The following is a 20036-nucleotide window of genomic DNA, read 5'->3' as shown; positions in this document are numbered from 1 at the left end:
CACCCCCAATTTTTTCTTCTCCAGACTAAACATCCTCAGTTCCTTCAACTAGAAGGCAGAATGGTATATCGGAAAAAGGACTGGATTTGGAGCATAAGCATATAAATGCAAATCTTTGCTCCACCATCTATGTTCTATATGACCTTAGGAAGGTAATTTCATTTTTGGAGCTTCAGTTTCCTCACTGTATCAAATGAGTTCTAAGCCCTATTCCAAATCTGTGTATGCTCCTATGATCCCTTGAATATATTTCATATAGCATGGTGTCATCCCTATCTTTGTCCCCCTCCTATGTATGCTTTCCAGCTTATCAAAGTTCTCCCTAAAATGTGGAATACTGGACTGAACACAATCTTTTATGTTTTGGTCTACCTAAGGGAGAAAATGGTAGGATCAGCCCTAGTTCTTTATACTCTGCTCCTCTTCATGAAATCTCAAATCATACCAGTCTTTTAGAACTGCCTTATCACATCACTTACTCATGTTAAAATTATACTCACTATAAAAAACATCAAAAAATTTTTTTTGATGAGCTACTATCCAGGCTTATTCTTGTGAAGTTGATTTTGAAGCCCAATGGAAGAATTCACATTTTCTCCATTACATTTCATTTTATTAGATTCAGTTCAACATTATAGTCCAAAAGTCTTGGACTCTGACTCTACATAATTATATGTTGGCTATCCTTCCTAGCTTTATGTAAAATGCAAATTTGCTAAATATTATCTAAGTCTCTGGCAAAAAAGGTAAACAGCATAGGACAGCCAGGTGATAACTAAGGTGTGAACCAGGTGTGAACTAAATACATAAGTACCTTGTAAAAATCCTAACAGATTAGTTTTACATAATCTGCTTTTAATGAAGCCATATTGACTCTTAATAATATAGTTAAGACTTTGTCAGGAATCAAGGTCAATTTCATTACCTACTAGTTTGCAGACTGTTATCCACATTGGCCTTTTTTTTTTTTTAAATCAGGTCAGCTTTTTAGCTTTTTGTAGTCTTGTAATATCCTCCTGTTCATGGTCTTTTAAAATTTACTGAGAGTGACTCAGTAACATTCATCAATTCTTTCACTGCTCTGGAATGCATGTTCAACTGGTCCTAGGGAAAGAAACATCATAAAGCTCATCTCAGTGATTAAAACATCCCTATTTAATATCTCCATAATGATTTTGGTTTTTAATTCTTGTTATCCATTTATGTTCTGGTCTGCCTAGTACTTGACCAAGTGAATGAAACTTAAATAAAAACCACTGGTTTTGTTTTCTTTACATTGTCATTTATCCTCCTCTTTTCTTCCTTGAATGATGCTTCTTTCCTATCTTTGATATTTCTCCTTTATCCTTTATCCAATATGGATTAAAAAAATTCCCTCTGTCATTCTTTTCTTTGAAAAGTCTCACTCAGCTCATTAAGATCTGGAACACTCTTGACACTGTTATTACTGGTCATCTATTGTACTCATCATCTGTTACATGCTTCTGCTTTCCATTGTCATTGTGTCTCATGTTTTGAGCTGGCATTTTGAATTTCTTGAGCATTCATATAGATCTCTCAAGATAACTCATCCATTTTTTTCTTCAGAAATATTCCTTTTCATGTCTTCATATTTTCTATGTCTTGATTTCAAATAATAGAGTTTTAGTCTTTAAGAGATGTTATTTAACCTTTCCCTGCATCTTTGAAACTGTACTCTAGCAATCTAGGGTTCATGTCAGATGATTCTTGCTCTTTTCTATTCTAGTATAAACTCAAAGATGAAATATTCACTTTTCTCTAATGTTCTGCTCCTTTCCAACACAATAACTAGGTCCTTTCTCTTGGTACCAAGAAAAATTGGGTACATAATAGCAGTACCTTTTATTGGTTCCTGCCTATTTTGAAAATTACATAATTAGGGCCAGACAGTGTTTGATGCCTATGGGGCTGTCAGTTGGTGATTCAGGACAGGAATTTAGGAATATTGCTATGTAACCTTGGGAGTCACCTACATAGAGATAATCCAGCTCAGTTTGGTAAACTGACATTACCAAAAGAGAAAAGAATAGGATCCAAGATAGAGACCTCAGGTAGGCAGTGATGTGTTGGAGTCTGTGTACACTAGCTTGTGAAGACAAACATTTGCAACTCCAAAATGAGTAAATGCTACAAATCAGGGTTTGATTTATTGTTTTGTCAATTATCTAGGCTTAAGAAGTTGATTGGAAAATTCTAATAATGCAAATTAAACTTAAAAGTGTCATTCTTTGTTTCTTATTTTTAATAGAGCTGGTTCTTAAACATTTACCAGCATATCCCATGGTGAGGAAGCAGAAAACATATGAAGACTTAGCAAAGGTGACTGTGAAGAAGCAGCCAGAGAAATATAAGAATAATCTAGAGAGAGTGGTTTCACCATAACTGAGGAAGGAGAGATTATATAAGAGGAGGAGGAAAAGAAGGTCAATAATGTTAAAAACAACAATGGGACCATTAGGGATGAGGACTGAGAAAAGAAGAAAAGGGAAAAGAAAAGAAGGGAAGAGAAAGGAAGGGAAGGAAAAGGAAAAGAAATAATCATTTATATAATGCCTAGTGTGTGCCAGGCACCATGGTAAGATCCTAATAATAAACTCTATAAGGTAAGTACTAGTTATCCCCATTTTACAAATAAGGAAACTGAGGTAATTATTTTCCCCAAATCACTTAGCTAGTAAGTTTATCTAAGGTCAAATTTAAGATCAATTCTTCTTGAATCCAAGGCCAGTGCTCTATCCACCTTACAATTAAGAAAGATGGTGATCTTGAAGAGATAATAGTATTAAAAATGTGATTCTAAGGAAATAAGAAGTAAAGTAGGAAGTAAGGGTAACCACATAAGTGACAATGACAGTAAATTATGAGTTTGGCTTTGAGAGGTCAGTGATACATAAGATAAATATTTGAGAGGATGGCAGAATTGATTGAAGTTTTTTTCCCCAGAGTGAGGGAAGCCCCTAACATGTTTGCAGGCAGTAGAGTAAAAGTCAATAGGAAAAAAAGAGTAAGAATAAAAGGTGGGGGCTGGACATGATTGGAGGGATATTTCTCTCAGATGGTATATCACAGAATCCCACATTTCTTTGTGGAATTGAATTCATTGACCTTTAAGTCCATTTACATTCCTAAGGAACTATGAATTGATTAGCTTGATCATAATTTATGAGATACTTCAATAACTCATCCTATGATGGAATTTGGATACTATCACCTTATGATGAAAAGGTCTTCTCAACAGAAGTTTCTACTGGCAAGTAGCAGGCTTCATACACTTACTAGCTATGTGAATCTAGGCAAATTACTTAACCCTGTGTGCCTCAATTCTTCATCTGTAAAATGTGGACATGCTGGATAAAGAAATGGCAAACCACTCTATTATCTGTGCCAAGAAAACTCCAAATGAGGTCACAAAGAAGCAGATAAGACTGAAACAAACAATTACAACAACACCAACAAAAATTTCTTTGCTGGAGTGAGAGTCCAGCTGGCCTTATGTAGCATATATTTATAAAGGACCCATAGACATAGTTTTGTGAACAACAGAAATTAGGCAAATTTTGCTCTATGAAAGAATCTCCCAAAAACTGTCTCAAAGAGCTGTCTCAAAGAGGAGTGAGATACTATCTGGAGAGGTGAGGTCTGCATCAGTGGAGATTTTCATATGGAGGCTTCATAATTACTTGCAGAAGATTTTCAAAGGGAATTCCCAATTAGATTTGTATTGGGCTAGATGCCTCTGAAGTCCTTTCTAATTCTAAAATTCTGAGTCTATCTTTACTACTGGTCATTATAACCTGTTAGAAAAATGTTTCAGTTAAGGTTAATATGACCATTGTGGGAAAAGCCTGTGAGAGAACTCCCAAAATGAAAGTTAAGAATGGAGATTAATCAGGGATCATGAGAAAGGAAATCTTGCCTGATTGGCATCAATAAATATTTATTATGGTTTAATGTTATTTTTCTCATGGTAAATTATTAAATTGGTCTTTGAGCAAGACTCATTTAAAGAAAAGTGAAGTCTGTAGTAAATTCTAGTACTCTGGAATCAGTTTTCTCAGAGTCTCTTCTGGGAGTCATATTTAAGAAGAAAATCGACGAATTGGAATGTGTCCAGAGGAAAAGTGACTAGGATGAGCTGAGAACTGAAAACCAAGCCATACAAGGATTAGTTGAAAGGACCAGGCATGTTTAGCTTGGAGAAGACTTTAGGGGGACATAATCTTTGTCTCCAAATTGCCTTATGGAACACTTGTTTTCCTTGGCCTTAGAAAATAAAATTAAGAGCAACGGATAGAAGTTGTAGGGAGTTGGATTTTGGGTCAATAGGTGAGACTTCTTTATGGTCTAGTGGAAAGACTGTTGACTCAGAATCAAGTGACCTGAATTAATCTCAGCCCTGGCTCTTAATTACTCTGTGATCTTGGCAAGTCCAATTTCCTCCCTGGACCTTAAATTTCTCAATTTTAAAAGAAAGGATTTAGATATGAAGATCTTTGGATTCCAAACTTTTGAGCTAATTAATTAGTTCTCTAGAGAAGATTCCCATTCCTTTGGAGAGTAATTGGATTAGGTACATTTTTTCCTACCTTGAGATTCTGTGTTAGAAGGATGGTCTGAACTCCACACATTTATATGTTCTTCCTCATCCTCCTTTCAGTTCCCACATATTTTGGGACTGAGTCATAAAAGCAAAAGAAATAGAGAACTAATGAGCCTACCAATTGGAGTAGCTCCTAGAAACCAAAAGCAAAATAAGTTAGGCTGCATTTCCACTGTAGAGTTACTAGAAGAGTCCCTCCCTTTTTGGAAAATATTATTTTCCAAGACCAAAGGAAAAAAAATAACAAGAAAAATAGTTAGATTCTGGGAATAAGATATAGAGACCATGAATTAATTTGCACAGTAAGATCTATCCTTGGCCTTGTTCTATTTTTATGAATGACTTAGATGAAGGCAGAAATCAGCTGACCAATCAATAAGCATTTTTAAAAAAATCTATTATATGCCAGGCACTGTGCTAAATGGTGGAGATATAAGCACAAAGAATAAAATAGTTCATATTCAGAAGGAGCTTATATTCTTTTTAAAATTTTTTATTAATTATAACATTTTTTGACAGTAAATATGCATAGGTAATTTTTTACAACATTATCCCCTGTACTCCCTTCTGTTCCAAAATTTTCCCTTCCTTCCCTCCACTCCCTCCCCTAGATGGCAGGCATTCCCATACATATTAAATATGTTATAGTATATCCTAGGTATAATATATATGTGCAGAACCGAATTTTGTTGTTGTTGTTGTTGTTGTTGTTGTTGTTGTTGTTGTTGCAAAGGAAGAATTGGATTCGGAAGGTAAAAATAACCTGGGGAGAAAAACAAAAAATGCTAACAGTTTACACTCATTTCCCAGGGTTCCTTCTCTGGGTATAGCTGATTCTGTCCATCATTGATCAATTGGAATTAGATTAGCTCTTCTCTATCCACTTCCATCAGAATACATCCTCATACAGTATCATTGTTGAAGTATATAATGATCTCCTAGTTCTGCTCGTTTCACTTAGCATCAGTTGATGTAAGTCTCTCCAAGCCTCTCTGTATTCATCCTGTTGGTCATTTCTTACAGAACAATAATATTCCATAATATTCACATACCATAATTTACCCAACCATTCTCCAATTGATGGGCATCCATTCATTTTCCAGTTTCTACCCACTACAAAAAGGACTGCCACAAACATTTTGGCACATACAAGTCCCTTTCCCTTCTTTAGTATTTCCTTGGGATATAAGCCCAGTAGCAGCACTGCAGGATCAAAGGGTATGCATAGTTTGATAACTTTTTGGGCATAATTCCAGATTGCTCTCCAGAATGGTTGGATTCTTTCCAAGGAGCTTATATTCTAATGGTGGAAACAACCAGGATGTTTATAAGTATATACAGCATAAATATAAACTGAATAAATACAAATAAACACAAAAATTTAGTAAAAGGTAGTTTGGAAGGAGAGGCATTAACACTAAAAAAATCAAGAAAGATTTAAAGGTGAAGACTTGAACTGCTTCTTAAGGGATTAGGACTCTTTGAGATAGAGGGCATCTAGGGGGTTCAGTGAATAGAATGCTGGGATTAAAGTCTGGAAGATTCATTTTCATGAGTTTAAATCTTACATCAGACAATTAACACCTGTGTGACCTGGGTAAGTCACTTGACCTTGTTTTCCTTAGTTTCCTTAGCTGTAAAATGAGCTGAAGAAGAAAGTAGCAAGCCACTTTGGTATCTTTGCCAAGAAAACCCCAAATGGAATTAAAGTCAGAGGTGACTGAAATGACTCAGCAACAATATGAGTCAACAGTGTGACATCAGAGCCAAAAATACTAGCACAATCTTCTGCCTCATTAATAGAAAAATAGCAGTCGTGGTCAAGGAGTAAAGTCTCCCAGAATTTCATTTGACATAATACTTGGACCCAGAGAGCATCTTTCCTATTCCCAGGATTCCATTTCCCAAGAAACTGTGTGCAGAGTGATTTATGATAAAGTAATGATTCTGAAACTTCTAGGAAGTGAGAGGTTTAAAAAGTAAAGAAATTACTCTACTTTGACGTCAAATTGATCTTCCTAAAGTTTAGGTCTGACCATGTCACCTCCTATTGAATGAACTCTTGTAGCTCCCTATTACCTTTATGATCAAATATAAAACCTTCTGTTTGATTTTTTTAAAGCCCTCTATAACTTGGCCCCTTCCTACCTTTCTAGACTTCTTAAACTTTACTTCTTCCACATATTCTGTAATCTAGTGATCTCACTTGATCCACCTGTTTCCAAGCATTTTCACTGACTGTCCCCCATACCTGAAATTCTCTTCCTCCTCATATCTCTTTCCTTGCCTGTCTGGCTTCCTTTTGGAGCAGCTAATGTCCTGCCTCCTTCAAAAAACCTTTCCCAAAGGATTTTTGGGAATTCTCCTTGGTATATTGATTGTGTGCATGTTGTCGCCTTTGAGCTTCTTGAGGGCAGGGACTAATTTATTTATTTATTTTGGTCTTTGCCTCCACAGCACAAGCTCAGCAAGAATAAAAGAATGAGAAAGAGAAAATGAGGCTATTCTGCTATCCCTTTACGGAAGTTCTTGAATCCTGATGACTTATGGAGCAAGTCGAAATGAATGTTGAATGTCTTCCTCAAAGAGGTGGCAGCAGATCTTTAAGTTTGCTGTTCAAATTAGAGACAGACATGAAACTGTGGCTTTCCAGCTGCAACGTAATAACATTACACTCAAGCTTTTAGCTTCTACACTAACATTGTAATCAATAGAAGATTGAACTAATTAATACAAGGGGTTGAGAATACTTCTATTGTTTGATTTTACTCTTCTGTTCATTCTACTGAATAAATTCTTTGTTTTTTGATTTAAGGTTCCTATCTGTTCTGTGATCTAGAACTGAACATGACTTTAGTGGTTTTACAGATGGGGAGTAATAGGGGAGTAAATGGTATAATTATGATTATCCAAAATGCTTGCATGATTCCAGGGTTGAATTGGATAAATCTCGAGGTATGCCGAAGACTGTCCCCACTGGCTTGCAAAAAATCATTATTAAATTATCAGTGTAAACATTTACACCTGAGAAGTCATCAAAAACTACAAAACATGGCTTATTTATTGTGTCATTGCATGTCTACATTTAAGAAAGTGATGAAGAAAATATTAATAATGTAAATTAAACTTACAGGTATGTGTCATGGGGACTTTCTTTTCCCCCTGGATAGCTGGTTGTTAAATATTTACCAGCATACCCTTGGATATATATTATAGAGGTAGTAGCTACAATGATCCATAGGATTATAGATCTAGAGCTGGAAGTGATATAGAAGCCATTAAGGTCAGCTCTCTCACTTTAAAATAAAGAAGCTTTATTCTTCTGAGAAAAATTAAGTGACTTTCATATCCTCTGTTCATATAGCTAGAAAGTGTCTCAGGCAAATTTTTAAAATGAAGTCTTCCTCATTCTTACCCTAGTAGTCTAGTGCAGTGTCACCAAATTGCCTCTAGGCAATTCTGTTCCTTCAAATCATTTAGAATCTGTAATATTGCATATTGTAATATTGGATGCCAAACATAAGAAGACTGTCAAATTGGAGTTTGCATAGTGGAGGGAAATTAGAATGCTGAAACAGGAGCTAAAAATGTTTAATCTAGAGAAAAAAATAATTGGGGCCAAGGTGGGAGATGAAGAAGGAGATATGGCTGCTGACACCAAGCATTTGAGAAACTGTTCTGGGAATGAGGGAATATCCTATTTTCCTTGGTGCCAGAAGCCAAGTCAGAACAAGCAGTAGGTAGAAGTGTATTTTGACATTCTGTGATAAAAAATTTCTAAAAAATAGAATGGATTGTTTGGGGATGTAATCCATTGTCCCATCATTAGAAATTTTCAACCAGAGGCTGGATGAGTAGCATCAAGGCTTCTTTAATAATGATTGTGGCTCACATATATATTAGACAAGATGATGGAGTTTTGGCTGGGATTTTTTTGACTTTATAGTTTTTTATAATATTACATTTAAATACTACATAACAGTGATTTCTCATACATGTAAATTTAGATGTAGATATGTCATGGAAAATAGAACCAAAGAATATACACACTCAACTATTTTTTAAAAAAATAATAGCTTTTTATTTTCAAAATACATGCAAAAATAGTTTTCAATATTTACCCTTGCAAAATCCTGTGTTCCAAATTTTTCTCTTTTTCCCCCTCACCTGTCTCCCCTAGATAGCAAGCAATCCAATATATGAGAAACACATATTCTTCTACACATATTTCCTCATTTATCCTACTGGAACAAGAAACATCAGGTCAAAAGGGAAAAAATGAGAAAGGAAGAAAAAAAAGCAAGCAAAAAACAACAGCAAAAAAGTGCAAATATTCTGTTTTGATCCATCTCTAGTCCCCACATTTTTCTTTCTGGCTGGAGATAGCTCTCTCTATCACAAGTTCATTGGAGCTGGCCTGATCCTCAACTCTGAATATAATTAGCCTGCTGCATGCCTCAGAGTAGATTTTCATCCCAATTAAATTTGATCTTCTGATTTATATAAATATAAGTAGTGTTGGATATAATTTTCTATAATTTAAGTACAAACTAAAGACTGTATTTTGGTAAAATATGAATGATTTTAGGTTCCTATTGGAGAAAACAGTAAGGAAACAATAAGAATAATGATGATGACATTAATGATAATCATAATAATAGCTAATATTTCTATAGTATTAGAGATATTGTTAAGAGCACTTGAACTTCAGAAAAAGTTGTATTGAATTGTTCTCCAAGAACCCTGTAAGATTCTAGGATTTTATGACTAAGTTAGAAGAAAGGGCAGAGAGTTTTACTGTGAGGTTAACCTGGGTCAAGGAGTACCTTATTACTTTTAAGGCAGAAACTTCCTCTATATTTTTAAGAGAAGAGTCTTTCATTGATTGATTTTATAGATCAGTCAAAAACTCCATGAATACTTTACTATATGCTCAAATTTTCTTTCAGTTTACTTTGACTTGAAGTTAAATAAGAGAGTTTAGGGACCTCAAGAAGCATTAGGTTATAGAATAGGGGTGGGGATTTCTGGATCTATGATTTAATTGAGGAAGGGAGTTCTTAGTGAAGAAACTTTCTCAAACAATGCAAATGGTCAACTGTTTCTGAAAATTGTAGTCTAAGAAAACTACCTAAGAAATGAGAGGTTAAACCCTGGTCACCGAGCCAATATGTGTCAGAGTTCAATTGGTAGATAGCTTTTATTTAGCATGTAAGTTCATTAAGGAATTTATATTTTCTTTATGGGAATGGGAAATACAATACACAAAAGAGTTGAAAATCAGAAGTAGTGGTGGGGAGAAGGTACTTTCTTTTGGGGGGGGGAGGTAGAGAAGTAGGATGTATTATCATGGGCTGAGTTAAACTTCAAAGGAACATTATTGTCTTGGGTACTTCCTCAAACGATACTCCAGGGACAAATTCAGCAGTTAGAGGAGGAAGCCCTCAATGTGGAGATATAGTCAGTGTGAGAAAGTCACTGGGTCACAGATTAAGAGCTTCATCAAAGGGTAAAGACAGGGTTTAGAACCAGGTTTTCCTGATTCTGAGATTTGGTTTCTATCTGCTATAATACACTGATCTTGAACAAATTATGCTAAAATGAAAAATAAAAATTAATTCCAACATTTTAGAAAGTATTTAAAAAAGTATGAAAAGAAAAGATTCTACCAAGTTCCCCTGAAAAACAAAATTGGTTTTGCTACCTAAATCAGAGGAGGACAAAACAGAGAAAGAAAATTACAGATTAATATATCTAATAAATATCAACATAAAATATTAAAATAATTTAAACTATGACTAGATTGGATTTATTGTATGACTTCAGAGTCAGTTCAGTATTTGCAAAACTATTAATACAACATATTAAAAACCAAAATAATTAAATCTACATGGTTATAATACTAGATACAGAAAAATCTTTTGGAAAGATATAAACATATTTCTATTAAAGATGTTAAAAATCATGGGAATAAATGAACTTTTTCTTAATGTGAAAAGAACATCTCTCTAGAATAAAGAGTCAACATTATTTATGATGCAGAATTTCAAGGGATCTTTCCCAGTAAGATCAGGAATAAAGCAGGGCTAGCCACTGTCATCATTTTTGCTTGATGTAGTTTTAGAAATGCTAACTCTCACAATAAGATAAGAAAAATAATTTGAAGGAGTAAGCATAGTAAAGAAGAAACAAAAAAAATCATTTTTGATGATAAGATAAGCTACTTAGAGAACTCTAAGGATTCAACTAAAATTAATTGTAATAATTAAATAAATAGCAAATTATAGAATAAACACATATTTCAACATTTCTATATGTTATTAATAAAATCTAGAAGGAAAAGCTAGAAAGGAAATCCATTCAAAATAACTATAAACTATTTAGAGGTTTACCTATTCATAAATTGTATAAATATGTATGTATACATCATATTCAGTGATAAATTAATGTATTGCTTGTTTAGTTCTTGCCCAATTGATGGACATCTATTTTGTTTCCAATTATTTGTTAGCATAAAAAGTTCTGCTGTAAATAGTTTTTATTAAAAGAATAAATATTATATGTAGATATTTTTACATTTCTCAGTTTCTCAGTTTTTTCTCTGTGTTATCTGCTGGACTTTTCCCGTTATCTTGTGGCTTCCATAAAACTCCAAAAAAATTCCTATTTAATTTCTTTCCCTGATCTGCTAATATATTGAAATTGCATTGGGGAAACTCATGATGTGGAAAGGATAATTTTAATCAGTCAGAAAAAAAAATCGCTTGAAGAGAAGAGGTCTTGAAGAAAAAAAAAATTAAATTAAGAGAGATAGAGGTTGGCTAGTGCCTTTTTGAATGTCTCTCAGTTTCAGTCGAAAAATTTTCTCCTTTCCATTTGGTTTGTAAATGAATCAGCCACAAATATAAAATCTTTCCATTGCACTTTCATTACATAGCATTATTAGTCTCCTCCATTTAAGGTGTTGCATCAGAAACACTCTTTGAAGGATCATAAGGACTGGGGTAATTCACCAGTTGATAGCCACTCTATCTTTATCACATATGCATTTCACAGTTATTTTGAATGGGATTTCCTTTTCTATCATTGCCTCTTGGGTTTTATTATTTTTATATACAAATGCTGTTGATTTTTGAGGGTTTATTTGGTAGTTTTCAACTTTGTTGAATCTATTAGCTATATTGATGAATTTCTTGGCAGATTCTCCAGGATTTCTTAAGTAAATTGTCATGGCATCACCATATAGAAACTTTTATCTTCTCTTTGCTTCTCTTTATGCTTTCAATTTCTTTTTCTTATCTGGAAAGTCCCTTTGTAATAGAAATGTTATAGGTGGAGAAGAGAAGACAATATAGAAAATGATTATCTTTAAATTTAAAGAGTTTTCATAGGAAAGAATAACTAGACTTTGGTTCCAGCAAGAAAAGCTAGGAGCAAGGAGGGAGGGAGGAATTTAGGATTGGAGTCAATGAGAGCTATATAAAAACAGAAAGGGATTTTCAGGGAGCAGTGAGTTCCCTTTCACTGCAGCAGGAGCTAGATGAACTGATATGGGTAATATTCTAACAAAGATTCCTATTTAGGCAAAGCACCTTAAATCCTATGATTTCAAGATTTTCCGGGACCCAAGTTTTCATTTCTGTAAAATGGTGACAAACAGCTCCTTTCTAACTTCTTTCCTAAGGACATTATAGGGAAATAGCTTTGTCAAGTGTAAAGTGTTCATGAAAAATGAACTAGGATTGTTATTTCACCATCTAAACTCTTTGGCTTTGTTCTTAAAATATTTATTATTGTCCAACACACAGAAATAGTATTTTCTTTCCTGACCTTTCCTATAGAACATACTTATTGTTTTATTAAATTGTTAGATATGAAAGAAACCATATGTTATTATACTATGTTATATTATTCAAACTAATTCATTAACTCTATAATTAGAGAAATTGAGACTCTGAAAAGGGATCTCAAATTGTCTCATCAGTGTCTGCAGAAGCAGAATGTAGGTCTTTGAATGCCAAATGTGGCGCTGTTTCTAATGGAATCAATATGACTCATGCCCAGCTCTGCCTTGAGTTATTCCAACTACTTTACTTGAAGTTCCTTCCTTCATTCTCTGTATCCATCTTAAGTCTTATCAACATTTAAGGCCATTCTCATTTTTTATCTCTTTCATGAAATCTTTCCTTACTACTTAAATCACACTTCAAATTAAGGGACCATAGAATATTAATATTGGAAGGTACTTTGGAGAACATTTAATCTAGTTGACTTATTTTGTGGAGAAGAAAACTGAAATTTAAGGGAGCATATTGAGGGTCTGGCCAATAGAATTCTATCTGCGGAGTATGAATGGTGTACTCTGCCTAATATCCATCCATGTGGAAGGGACTGGGGATCTTGCTTCTAGAAAGCTGTGATGACACACAATGAAAGGATTGCTTCCCAGTTCAGAGCATGCATAGGTATTCTGATAGTTTCCATTTTCATTACTATATGAAGAAGAAGAGTCTTTTGATTGGTTGTTGAGCCAGAGCCAATCAATTCAAAAGGTGCCAATTAACTAAGGTATTTTTCTTTCTTGCCTGTTTATATTCAATTATGGAGACAAGAACCACCATAAGCCCTTGGTGGAAAGAAAGACCTCATACCAATATCTTTGCAACAGTCATCATCATGTGGTCCTTGAGCACATGGGACTGTAATTGCTTCTGTTTTAGTCATATTATTTTTCTCTACTTTTAGGTGAAGCAGTCTGGCTATGGATAACATGAGATTTGAAAAATTGCAACGGAAAGCACCAGAAATCTAGTAATTAAAGACTATTTTAGGATTTTCCAGAGAATTAACATAATAACCTTGAAGAGTGTCTTGCTTTGACTCAGTGGTACCCAAGACACAAACTCATCCGATATTCATTCTGTGTATTGAAATTCATTTGGAGATCAAATACTTATGGAAGCTGTTTTAACTGAGGAAATGAGGTGGTATGAATCCTAACCCATTGATTTATCTATGAGAATGGAAATCAGTATAAAGGTTCTCAGAATTTATAAATACATATAAATAGAGAACATAAAAGTGTGTGTGTGTGTGTGGTTATGTTTGTGTGTTTATGTGTGGTATGTGTGTTGGTGGTCAGGAATAGGGTAGCCCTCATCATCTATGTTATAAAAGCTTTTTTTTTTAAATTTTTTTTACCCCAAGTATGACTTGAACCACTTTCATATCCCAAGTATGACTTGATGGCCACCAGAATCCCTTCTCACTTTCAAATTCTGTTCTGTGTGAGGGGAAGTAGTAAGGAGAAAAGCTGACATTTGAACTAGGTCCTCTGACTCAACCCTAATGACCTTTCCAGTATGCCATATTGTCTTTATCTTTCAATCTATATGTAATTTCATTTTATTACCATTCTATAGATTTTGCCTTTGCAGTTTCGCTAATGTATTCTTTCTATTTCCTTTTAATCACTACTGTAATTACTTGGCACAGACCCTTCTGATAAGAAGGGAAATATCTATTGAAATATCTTCTTTACAGGCTTTCTTATCTATATTGTCTCCCAGTCCAATCCACATGTATCCACTGTTTTGGCCAATCTATCTTATGTATAGATCTTGTCAGCAGTCAGCAAGTAAGCATTCATCATGCTTATTCATTACTCACTATATTTATTATTACTATGTGCTATCAAGGTGGTTCAAAGGATAGAGTGCTGGACCTGGAATTACAAAGACCTCAATTCAAATCTGACTTCAGACTCTGTGTGACTCTGGGCAAATCACTTCACCCTGTTTGCCCAGTTTTCTCATCAGTAAAATGAGCTGAAGAAGGAAAAGACAAACATTCCAGGAGAATGCCAGTAAAAGCCCAAACTGGGTCTACTGCTGCTGCTGCTGCTGCTGCTGCTGCTGCTGCTGCTGCTACTATTATTACTACTATTACTACTACTACTACTACTACTTGCCAGAAACTATGCTAAGTGCTGAGCATACAATGAACAGCAGAAGATCATCTCTGTTCCAAAGGGGCTCACAGCACTTAATTAGCTACTGCACTAAGTGCTGAAGCTAAAATGAGCCAGGAAAAAATGTAAAAAAAATTACTACTCTGCTCCTAAAGGACTTATATCTTAAGGGGGGAGACAACACATAAAGAATGAGGTAGATATAAAATGGAAGAAGCCATTAATATTTGGCTCACTGAAAGGAATCCTGGAGCAGATAGGATTTAAAGTAAGTCTAGAAGGAAATTAAGAGATAGAAGAGAATGGGTAGAGTATTTTTTGGTGTGTGGGAACTGTTAATTGTAAAGTCATGGAGACATGAGATGAAAAGAACTGTTAATATAAAATTATGGAGACAAGAGATGAAAAAAGACTTGAGGAACAAATTGCAAGTGCATCAGTGTTGGAATCTACAGTGTATTTGAGAAAAGTACAAGAAGATTAAAAACACAGAAAGTATCCATGACAGATGAAGAGTTGTGTGATCCTGAAAGTAATAGGGAGCCACTAGAGCTCATTTTGCAGGTAAGAAATTGTTTTAAAAATTATGTTGGTAGTTGATTGAGGATATATGGAGTGGGGAGAGACCAAAGGAAAGAGACTGATTAAAAAGATCTTGCAATAGTCCAGGTTAAACATGATGGCCCAGAATTATAGTTTTGATTACATGACACAAGACTAGACTTCAGGAAACAAACTGGGACTGCATATAAAGATATGAGAAACGTCTCTATAGAGATAGTAATTAAACCCATGTGAACTGATGAGATCACCAAGTGAGAAAGTATAGAGAGAAATGGAAAGAAGGTTCAGGAAATACTCTTGGGAACACTCACTGTTAGTGATGTGATATAAATGATAAAACAGCAAAGGAAGCTGAGAAGGATTAGTTGTATAGACAGAAGGAAAAACAGGAGAAGGTAGTTTATGCAATTTGAGAGAGGAGAGAGCATGTAGAAGAAACTGATCAATAGTTCAGAGAGGTCAGGAAAGATGAAGATACAGAAGTCATTAGATCTGGGAATTATGAGATAACTGATAATTTTAGAGATTGCAGTTTCAATTCAATGAAGGAATCAGAAGCCAAATTGGCAGAGAGTTTTCAAGACAATGAGAGGAGAGTACCTGAAAGCACCTAAGGTAGATTATTTTTCTTAAGTTTAGATGAGGAGAGAAGAATAGATATAGGATAATAGCTAATACGGATGGCAAGATCAAATGGAGAATGGGGATTTTTTTTATCCCCAGGATAGGGAGACATGAGCATGTTTATAGGCAGCAGGGAATCAGCTAGTAAAGAATTACTAATGATCAAAGACTACAGGCAATAGAGCATTTTTTAGAGATGTTGGGAAGGGATGGATTCAAGGGCACATGTAGAGGAGTGATTTTGTCAAGAAGAAGAGCTACCTCTTCATCTAAGACAATGGGGGCATATATCTGAATTATGTGAGATAAGGTAGAGAGAGGAAAGAAGAGTTCTCAGAGGAGGACCTCAGTTTTTATGGTGAAGTATAGGACAAGTTTCTCATTTGAGTGGGTACTTGGTGGGACTCCTATGAAAGATTTGAGAAGAGACAAGAAATTTTAGAACAGTTGCTGAAGGGAATAGGATAATAAGGAGATAGGATAAAGGGGAATAGAATATTTGCCTTGCTGTATCAAAGGCCCATTTGTGGATTTTTGTGGAAGAGCCATTTCTTAGGAAAACGCACTACCAGCAGTTTTTGTAATTTGCTCCAACTTTGGCCAGCAGCACGTGAAGAGAAGAGAAGCAGAAAGTTAGGCACAAAATAGGGTTGGGGTTTGGCCAAGCATGATTAGAACAAAGAACAAAAGATTCAAGAATGAAGAATAGTATTGAGTTGTATTGGTTCATTAAGTGATGGAGATAAGGAAGGAGGAGATTATAGCTAGTAATCAGTTATGGCTTTAGAAAGAACTGAGAAGTGGACATTAGAAAAGATTATGATTAGTTTAAAGAATTTTAATGGTCGTGAATGAGAAAGCAGAACACTTGTCTAAATTTTTTTAAATCATTCCCATAGTTCTTTTGACACAATAAGTGCTTAATTGTGCAATATAAGTGAATTCTAGGTTCTGTGAAATAAGCTTAAGGATGTAGAATAGGCAAGTTAGGCTGGAAGGGAAGGAAAATTAGCTAAAACTGCCTGGGTGAGTGAATATATTAAATCTGTGTTTTTGTGAGGGAAAAAAAAGAATACCTAAGGAAATGAGAGGTTCCATGGTTAAAAAGGAATCACTTGCTATGCAAAAATGACCCTAGAAACCATAAGTAGACTTTGGAAAGATTGCCCAATTGTTTTCCAAAATGATTAAATCCATGCACAAGTCTATCACCAGTATTCTAGTGTGCTTAAAACAACAACAACAACAACAACAACAAATTTTATTGCCCTCCTTTATTTTTACATCATCTTATGTTACAAATATATTCCTACTCACTTGCAACTAAGAATAAAAAAGAAAGAGAAAAAAGAGCACTTTAGCAAAGCTAACGAGCATGTCAACAGAGTCTGTCAGTATTTGCAAAGCTCCACACCCACAGTCTTAATGTTCTTTTAAGAAGAAATGTGACCTAAGTGCTATTTAAAAAAAAACCCCAAAGGATAAAAATGCTCTGATCTAGTGTTGCTAAGAACTTCCTTGAGGTTTATCAAAACTCTAGGGCAAGGATCTTAAATTGGGGCCTAGAGTTTAAATAAAAAAAAAATTAGATAACTATTTCTTGTAATTAATTTTCTTTCAAATCGTACTCATTTCATTTTATGCATTTAAAAAGGTTGTTCTGAAAAAGAATTTAGGACAAACAAAACAAAACAAAAGAAAATGTTAAGAATTTCTACTTTCAGGTCATTTATGTGACCAAGGATGTGACAGAATTGAAGGGAATTTTCTGATGAAATCTAAATCTCAGATAGGTCTTGTGTAATTTATACTTTCAGAGAATGATATGAATAGAATTTTAAGTTTATGACCTATGGGCTCTCATCTGAGCTGACTGGGTACAACTGTCAGTCTGACTGATCAAAGAGCTAAAATAAGCTTATCATTCTTATATGTGATTTATCTTAGAGGCTGATAATAATTCTTTTGACGAAGAAGAAGGCATAGAAGTAGAAGTTAGTTTTGACAGATGGTTATAGCTCAATAGGGAAAGAATCCCAGTAGCAGATGGCAACAGTAACTCAGCAGAGAAGCAGAATAGAAGTAGATGCCAGTAGCAATTCTGCAGGAAAATAGAAAGTAGAAAGGACAGAAAGGAATAATGGTTAGGGAGAAAATAGCATTAAGACACAGTATGGAACAGTTAGATATAATCAGTTGATAGGAGATGGAGACATGGGATTTAGAATCATGAATGTTATTTCAGTAGTGATATAGCACTATAAACTAAAAACATGAGTTGTCCAGTGTTTTCTTTTGCATACTACAGGAATCTTTGAGAGATTATGCCTCTTTGTCTTTGAAGGGATTTTTCCTTATTTGATTGCTTTTCTGTCCTAATTAAATTTTTTTGTTATTTAAGTTATGGTTCCTTGTACTATTAGTAAATAATGTACTAGATAGCAGTAGATTTATATTTGCATAACAATGTATACTCTGCTCTATAAAGAAACTAATAATGTAACAATTTATGCAATAGACTTACATGATACTTGTATTTGGATTTCATCCTTGTACTATATTGTGAGCTCCAAGAAACAGACCAGATTTTATTTAAATATTGTACATCTTAGAAATTAATAATTTAATAACAACTTAAAACATTAGTTGATATTTGTTGGGGGCAATAAGACTTATATGCAGTACTTTCTTCACAATAGCTTTATAAGATTTAGATGGCAAAGATTCTTTTACAAATGAAGAAAATTAAGTTTAGAGAAAGGTGACTGCATAGGGTCACACAGGGAGTAAACAGCAAAGGCATTCAAATCTGGATCTGAAACTTTTTTTTTTCTGCCACAGCAACCTGTCTCCTGAGAAAATATGTGTTGAATTGACTGGAATTTCTTTCTACCCCCTCACCTCCACTAAGGAGTATTGAAGAATTTAGCTCTTGTTTATATTCTGCTCAATCTCTCATATTGTTACTGGGCAGAAATCCAACTTGGCACAGGTCTGCAGGATGGAACTTGACTAATTGCCATCTGCTAGTAGTTACTTATAATATGGTGGATTTGAAAAGAGACTGGGAGACTTGGTAAATTGCTAAAATCCATTTTGTAGAAATCCTTGAGAAAGTATTAGTACAGACTGGGATGCTTACATGTTAGGGATTAAAATTTCAGATGGGAAAGAGAATCTCTATCTGCTTTGCAACTCTTAATATACAGGAGAGAACTTTGACCTTGGGAAGAGAAGATTGTTCCTTAAGGAGTGATTAGTAAGGAGTTAGAGAGTTTATTTGGTAAACAATTCAGATTTCATAGTTTGAGTAATAGAAGAAAAAAATCTGCTGCATGCTGGCTGGCTTGGCAAGCCCAGCAGAAATATCTGCAGAAAATTAACAAAAGAAGAACAGTTGAGAGTGAAGAAAGGGGAAATGGGAAAAGGAATTTCCCAAAGTTGGGCGAACATTATTAGGAGTAGAACAGTGGAGAGAGAACTGGATTTAGAGTCAGAGAAACTAGATTTTAATTTGGGCTCTGCCACTTACTATTGACTTATTAACTTACTAATTTTAATTTTGTTATTAATTAACTTAGGCAAATTGTTTTACTTTTCTGGGTTTTAGTTTCCTCATCTATAAAATGAGAAAATGGGACTATATCTACTATAAAGCCCCTCACAATCTAAGTCTATGATACTATAACATATATATCATATAATAACAGAACAAGAAAATAAGATTTTAAAGCAAGATACGTAAAGGCTAACTTTGAAGGTGCAAAAAGAAGAGTAAGTGCTAACTCAGGAGTTGGGGCAGACATTATGAAGTCTCAAACTCAATATCAACTGCCAGGCAGAGCAGCAAGAACATTATGATAATGGTAATAATGATAATAATACTAATAAGCATAGTTCCAACTTGCTTACAGGAAGAATTTTTGACATAGTCCTTCTGATACTAAAGCCAGGGCTTTCCCCTGCCATGATTCTATGCTGCTTCTCACATTAAAAGAATTTTGCAAATTTATAATAAGTATTGCAGGAGAATAGATTGCATCATGTTGACAATTTAGTATCTAAGTTGGGCAGAATCTAAAGGTTAGGCATGCAGGAAAGTTAAGCATCAAAGACCTTATAAGAAAATGGGTCCCCACATGTGCAAAAATATTTGTGGCGGTACTTTTTGTACTAGCAAGAAACTGGAGGCTGACTGGATGCTTATTAGTTGGAGAATGGCTGAATAAATTATGGTATATTAATTGTTGTGGAATG

General features: G+C 34.5%; 1 long non-coding RNA gene across 1 annotated transcript in view; it reads left to right on the top strand.

The window, feature by feature from the left end:
- LOC141557066 (uncharacterized) overlaps positions 1-7349 on the top strand; it is a 145002-nt gene extending 137653 nt beyond the window's left edge. The window contains exon 3 of the long non-coding RNA XR_012486706.1: positions 7079-7349. This is a non-coding gene — a long non-coding RNA (uncharacterized LOC141557066). The remainder of the gene's footprint in view (positions 1-7078) is intronic.
- The last annotated feature ends 12687 nt before the right edge of the window (positions 7350-20036 follow it).

Source organism: Sminthopsis crassicaudata, chromosome 2 (assembly GCF_048593235.1).
Source record: "Sminthopsis crassicaudata isolate SCR6 chromosome 2, ASM4859323v1, whole genome shotgun sequence".
Taxonomy (NCBI): Eukaryota; Metazoa; Chordata; class Mammalia; order Dasyuromorphia; family Dasyuridae; genus Sminthopsis; species Sminthopsis crassicaudata.
Note: the sequence above shows the minus strand (reverse complement) of the source record. Positions and strands in the feature narration are given on the sequence as shown.